Raw genomic sequence first — 7327 nt, forward strand, 5'->3', positions numbered from 1 at the left:
CACTTGACCGGTTCGATGACCGGTCCGGTTCTCACAACCTTATTAATATCAGTAGATTAGATTTCAACACTAGTATCAAAAGTCAAAACAGATAACTTTAATCACAATACTAGCATTGAAATAGATTAAGCAAATTAATAAATTTTTCATAAAATTTATATTTATATCAATAATGGTACATAATTAAAATATAATTAATTCAAAAATAGATAATACAAAATTAAATTAAATCAGATATCTATAAAATTATTTAATTAAATGATAACTATAGAATTAGTTTTTGTCATATATGATAATAAAAATCAAGATGGCTGAGTGGCTTAAAGTTTGGTTCACCAGTTTTCTAGTCGAACCAATCAGTCCGGTTCAATTTGTACAACTATGATTTTACAAGCCTGACCGAACCGTTAATGTTGCCAATTTGTAGTTAGACCGGTCTGACCGGTCGGTCCGGTCCAATTTTTAAAACCATGGTATTTATGTTAGGGTTCTTCCTTTTATGAGAGAGAAAGAGAAAGAAAAAAGGGTAACGGGTATATTTGTGCTTGACCGCTTGAGGGTTTTTTTTATTTTAAATTAAAACTCTAAAAACCCACTAAAAACCGATCAATTCAATGGTTATTGCCGGTTCAACTAATTTTTTACCGTTTTTTGTCAAGTGATTTTTTGTGTCAACCGGACCAGCTAGAGGACCAATTTTCGATTAACCGAATCGAATCGGCCGATCCGGTTTGATTTTTAGACTTTTGAACTAAACATATCCTTACAAACAATGGAATAGCTCCACCAATTTTCTTTATAAGTGGTCAAAACTATCATTCAACTAGAAGTTTGATCCCTACTAATAATGATAGGTCCAGGTTTGCACGATTGTACATATATGATATGGAGAAAAAATACAAGACAAGATATCAATCGTTATCCTCTAGATATGCATGACAATTTTTAACTTGCTAACAATTGATGATGCAAATGATAAATTCATTCTATAATGTGTATTGATTGCTTAATGGGGTGAATGGTCTCGACATTCTCAGATCTAGTGAATCAACAAGCATTTTAGAATTCTAAATCATAAACCGATTAAAGGATATTCTCGACATTTGTAACCTTTTTACCAAAACCTTTCGATCTACAAGTGATAGATTTAGAAATGGAAGAACTTCTGAAATCAAACTAAGGCTAATCAGGAAGAGGAAAGAGGATGGAAGAGTATATAATTTACCCACTGTGTCTGGAGTTATCATTATAATTGTTGGCAACATAGACGATTCAATCTTTAATAGGGATATAATTATTCAGACGACATAAAAGTTGCAAAAGATAGATTTTTTTTTTTTTTTTGGTTTCCCACGGTATCCCCCAACCCGACAGGCCAAGGACTAATCCGTCGCGGTACTGAGCTCCATTTAAGGGTTTGCCGCTGGCCAATGAGTTGCTGCATGCACAAGGCGGGATTCGAACCCCCGACACTTGCTTAAGCGGACTAGTGAGCTAACCACTAGACCAACCCAACTTGGTTAGTTGCAAAAAGATAGATGTTCTCCATCTGTTGTACTTCGCTTTTCAGTATCCCTTAATATTCCCATACAAAGAGGATGGATTTAGAAATGGCATCATGACTCCTATGCAATATGGTATTGATAGTACAAAAAAACGAAAGACCATTAGTATGAGAGAGTTATTCTCATTTCTCATTCAAATAAGAGTCGACAAGTATCCTGTTATGCTATAATGTCGAAGATTATTTCAGCAATTTTCGTTTGATGCTTACACCATAATAAAGTCTGAATAACTTAGTTTCATTAGACACAACCAACAAAAAAAATAAGGGTTGACAAATACAGTACACTGCATGAGTCATTGATTAGGGTAAAGCTAATCTTGTTGCAACTGGACAGGGGATTATCCTACCAAATAGCTTCACAAGTAACTCGCGGTACATGTGTAACAACTACAAAGATACTTTTGCAGTATGCAAGTATGCAGGGTACCCTAGTTTTTTTTATTATAATAACATGAAATCTTGAACGGGATAAGATCAAACGTCTATTAAAGGACACATAATTCAAAACAGAAGATTGTCCAAACATTTTAGCAAAGATTTTTTATATCAAGTTGGGTGAGTTGGTCACAGACTTTAAGCAAGGCAGATTCTTTGGGAAGATAACTGCATGTAGGTACAATTTAATTTAGTACTTTCTCAACAAGTAACCTTAATTAAGTGTCTAATAAGGATTTGTTATTTACAAATGTTTGCATCGTAGAATTTCAAAAGAGGGGACTTCCACATGTACACATTCTACTGTTCATACATCCATTATACAAGCCTAAGTCACCCGTGGATATCGATAAGCTAATTTCAACTGAGATTCTAGATAAATTTAAGAGGCTGAAGGTATATGCAACTGTTAAGAAGTTCATAGTCTATGGCCAGCATGGTAGGTATAATAATAATAGCCCTTGCATGTCAAATGGACGCTCCTCAAAGTATTACCCCAAGGTATATCCAGCTAATGAAGCTGGATTCCCGAAGTATAGGAGGTCAGACAACAAGATGATAATCATGAACAAAGATGTAGTGCTTGGTAATTCATACATTGTGCTGTACAATTTAGCTCTCTTGCTAAAGTATAGATGCCACATCAATGTCGAGCACACGTCACACGTTTACAATAAAGTATTTGTTTAAGTATGTTTATAAGATAATTGCTTTTTTCTACCAAACTAAGACGGAAGGAGAAATTGAATAAGTAGTTGATGAAATACGCAATTATTATAACTGTCGATACATCTCAATGTGCGAAGCAGCTTAGCGAATATTTGTCTACGATATCCAACAAAAAGAACATTCCATTATTCGACTGCCTTTTCACCTGGCCAATGAACACCTTGATGTCTTTAGGGACTATGAAAACATAATTAATGTAATAGAAAGAGTTTACGGGAAGCTAACGAAATTGTTAGCATGAATGCTTGCTAATAGATTTTTTTTTGGTCCTTACTTATATAGCCAGTTTTCAAACAAATTTGAGTGGAAGGATGATATAGGTATGTGGATGCTAAGGAAACAGGAATTTTCTATTGGTCGACTAACGCATGTTCCCCGTGGGAATGACGAGGACTATTATCTAAGATTGTTGCTTAACATACAAAAAGAGTGTCTCATCTTTGTGGATTTTCATACAGTGGAAGGTGTTATATATAGTACACTCAAGGAAGCATGTTACTCCTTAGGATTGTTGCAAGATGATAAAGAATTCATTAGCGCTATATAAGGACAAACTTTAAGGACAAACTATAAGCCAACAGTACGTCCTTAAAAAATTTAAAGACATGCTTTACCCAATATTGGATCTTATTGACGATACAAAGGACCGACTTATCATAGATGAGCTGAATTTTGACATCGAAACTCTCAAAAATTACTTAACTGACAATCTATCTAAGATGAACAAAGATTAGTGGAGAGCATTTGATTTGATTATTCATGTAGTTGATGGCAACGCCGGAGATTTTTTCTTTGTGTATGGTTATGGTAGTACTAGAAAATTGTATCTATACAATACTTTATCAGTTGCAGTAAGAAGAAATCGTGGCATCGTTCTAAATGTTGCATCAAGTGGAATTTCTTGTCTCTTGCTTTCGAATGGTTGAACACCTCATTCAAGATTCAAGATCTCACTTGATTTGAACAAGGATTTTGTATGTTGTATTAAACATGATAATTCTCTTGCCAAACTAGTTTGCATATCGAAACTTATTATATGAGATGAGGCACCCATGTTAAAATTTCAAATCACTCGACAAATGCTTGCAAGTGATGAACATGCGATTAACTATTGGAGCAAGTGATGAAGAACTAGACAAAATTAGTAAGTTTTCAAAATGACTATTCAATATTGGGGATGGCTTAGCCGGGGATTCTATTGATGGAGAGGTATAGATTGACGAGGACATTTTGATTGTTGATATAAATTATTCATTTGACCAGATGGTTGATTTTGTGTATCCAAACCTATTGACTAATCTTAGTATTATGACATTTTTTAAAGATAGATCAATACTCAGTCCTACTTTAGAAGTTGTCAATGAGGTAAATGCTTTAATAGTGGATCACCTAATAGGCAAAAAAATATATGCTTAAGCTCGGACATTTTATGTGTGGAGGAAGAAAAGATGGAGTCAAAGCTTGACACAATTACACCTGGTGTTCTTAATACCATTAATTGCTCAGGATTGCCTCCGGACCAGTTGACTCTGAAAGTAGGTATACCAATCATGTTACTACATAACATTAACCAATCCAATGAGTTTTATAATGGTACAAGACTGTAGGTACAAAGATTAGGCAAGTTGAATGTATGTCATTAATAAGGAACAAGGTAGGTTAAGTCGTCATAATACCGCGTATGAACATAATTTGGAACAACCAAACTTTACCATTTAGGTTTTAGCAAAGATAGTTTCCAATTATTAGTTCATTTGTAATGACGATTAATAAATCTCAGAGACAAACACTAAGCATGATTGGACTAAGAGTATTAATTCAAAACGATTGTTGCAGCTCAACAAATACAACCATAAATGTTGTATGCAGAGAAGTGTTCCAAAATATATCATAATCAAACTCAACATCTACCGGGTCATAGACAACTATCATATCTTAGTCAAAGACTTACATAGTTACAATAAATATGGTCAACATATTGTGTTTTTCACTGCAATAGCATTGAAGAAGAAAAAAAAAAAACAAAACACAACCTTTTTAGTATCAAGTTTATTTGCAATTTCAGCAAGGCATTAAAAATTGTTCCTTCCTCATGGTACTTATATTATGTTATTGTCTAATGAACCTCGAACGTAACATGATGTTCCGGTGCATGACACGGAATAATGCATTAGTTCTAACTTCGAAAAATAATGGTAGTTTCATAGTTGATTAGGTTGGATAATAAATTTTTTTAATTTTTTTCAGTAATATTAAATGTAATTTTTTTATTATAGATTTTTTAAATAAGATCAACAAAAACATATTAGATAAGAAATATTATATAATGAAAAATTATACTTAACAAAACCACTTAAGAAAAAAATGAAAAAATTCATTCCTAATTAAGTTGTTTAAATATTATATCTATACTTTTGATCTTTTGAATAGTGTATGCGAAACGTGATTTTTTTCATCATCAGTTCATACATACAAAAAAGTGTACTCCGATTAAAATATGGAATATTTAAATATATGCACCTACTTACTTGAAAATAGAAAATTTTAATATATTTAAGACATTAAAAATATAAAAAAAATTTAAAGTGTGTTTAGTTTGCATATTTTTTTATAATTTTTTTGTAAAACAAAAAACTTAAAAAAATATATCATTTTATTATTTTTTTTCACAAAATTTTAAAAAAACAAAAAATTACAAACTAAACATATCTTTATCTTTCAAAATTTTTCTTTTTATAATATGCTTAACAAATATCCTAACAAAATATTTGTCATGTACTTTTTTTTATATTACTAGAAATCTTATATGGGTAATCTTTCTCTCCTTATATTCTAACATTCTTTATACCCTTACTCAACCCTCTCTATTTACCCATGAACCAGTTAAAGTTTCTCTCCAAAACTTTTTAGTTTTGTAACAATCTTGCAGTTTTGTAGCAACAAAGAGGAAAAAGAAGCTACAAAGCTAAAATCTGTTAATGTTAAATCCTCTAAAATATTGCATCGCCTCTATTATTCTCATCATTCTTTTTCCTTTGGCATCTCGTGCTTGGTGAGCTTCTGATATTAATTATTCATTTTGTTAGGATAGGATTACAGAGTTTGAGTGTATAAAATTGAAAATTTTAGACTTTTCTTTAGAAAAATGTTGTCATTGAATTATAATAAAGGACTAATCGTAATTATTTGGGATACTTTTGCTATGGTAAAAACAGACATGTTACTATAATATGCTCTTTTTTATTTGCTATTGTAGTGGACTCAAATTTTTTTTTTAACTTTTAGTGACTAATTAGTCTAATATCAAAATCCTCAAAGACTTATTTGTCACCTTATTCTAATTTTATTAAAAATTATAGTAACTATATTTTAAAAAAAACTCAAAATACCACTTATAATTTATAAAAGTTTAATCAACTTATTATAATTTGTGTACACTTAAAACATTATTTTGATTCAAGGAACAAAATCCAATCAAAGTAATAGTAAAAACATAAACCTTAATATATAATTTGGTAAAGTTTTTATTTTTTAAAAGTATTTTATCAAAGTTAGTTTTAAAAGTTAACTTTTTAAAATATAGAAAATTAGAAAAATAGCGGTTGAATTGAATTGCCTAGCACCGATTAAAGTCATAAAGTCAAATGATGATTTGTGAGAAATAGATTCGATCCTCCAAGACATTAAAGCTACCCTGGAAAAGCTCATGTTATGTGGTTGTTCTTGGACTCGGACCAGGCATTAACACTCCCCTCAAACAAGAGCCTCTTTTTGGGTTTGTTTGATTTTTGCATAGGTCTTCTTTTCTCTTTTATTTGCCTTATGCTATTTTTTTTACTTTGGGGTTCACCAAGGATCGAACTCTTGACCTTTCGAACATAGAGCTCTGATACCATGTCATGAAACTCATCCCAAAAGCTTAAGCTTATGGGATCGGAGAAGGCAACATTAATGGTTATATCTCTAACATTATAAATAACTTAGTGTTATTTGTGATGGTGGAGTTTGTATATACCAATTAATGTAATATCAATATGTATTTTAGGTGAATTTGATTTGAAATTTGGGTTTGTAGAATATTATCAATTTGATATCTCATTCTTAGATATTATTGAATAGGTGAAGTTGTCACCCATTTGTAACTTGTCATATTTGATAATAAAATATTTGATTGTTGATTTAAGTTGAGCCACGTAAATTTCTCTTGTGCCATTTTGTTAGGCTTCCGCTTCCGTGCCGCTCTTTATCGCCTAAATTCATAATAAGTAGTATCAAAACTCATAAGAGTTCTGGGACAAATTTATTTAGTAGATGTCATTTATGATGAAGTTTGGAATTAAACAATTTGATGATTGCATTAATTTTGGGTGTGAAAAGTTCGTATGATGATATTTCTTATACAAAATGGTGTTCGAGTTACAATTGATGGCAAAAATAAAATGCGGGACATAATGGAAGTGACACAATGAAAAGAGACTAATCAAAAGACTCTTACTATGATTTAGTTATGCATTATAGACGATGTATTATAAGAAATTCTTTTAGAAAAAATAGTAGTTGCATTATGGAACAAGTTATCATCATTATATATGACAA

Source organism: Arachis hypogaea, chromosome 7 (assembly GCF_003086295.3).
Source record: "Arachis hypogaea cultivar Tifrunner chromosome 7, arahy.Tifrunner.gnm2.J5K5, whole genome shotgun sequence".
NCBI lineage: Eukaryota > Viridiplantae > Streptophyta > Magnoliopsida > Fabales > Fabaceae > Arachis > Arachis hypogaea.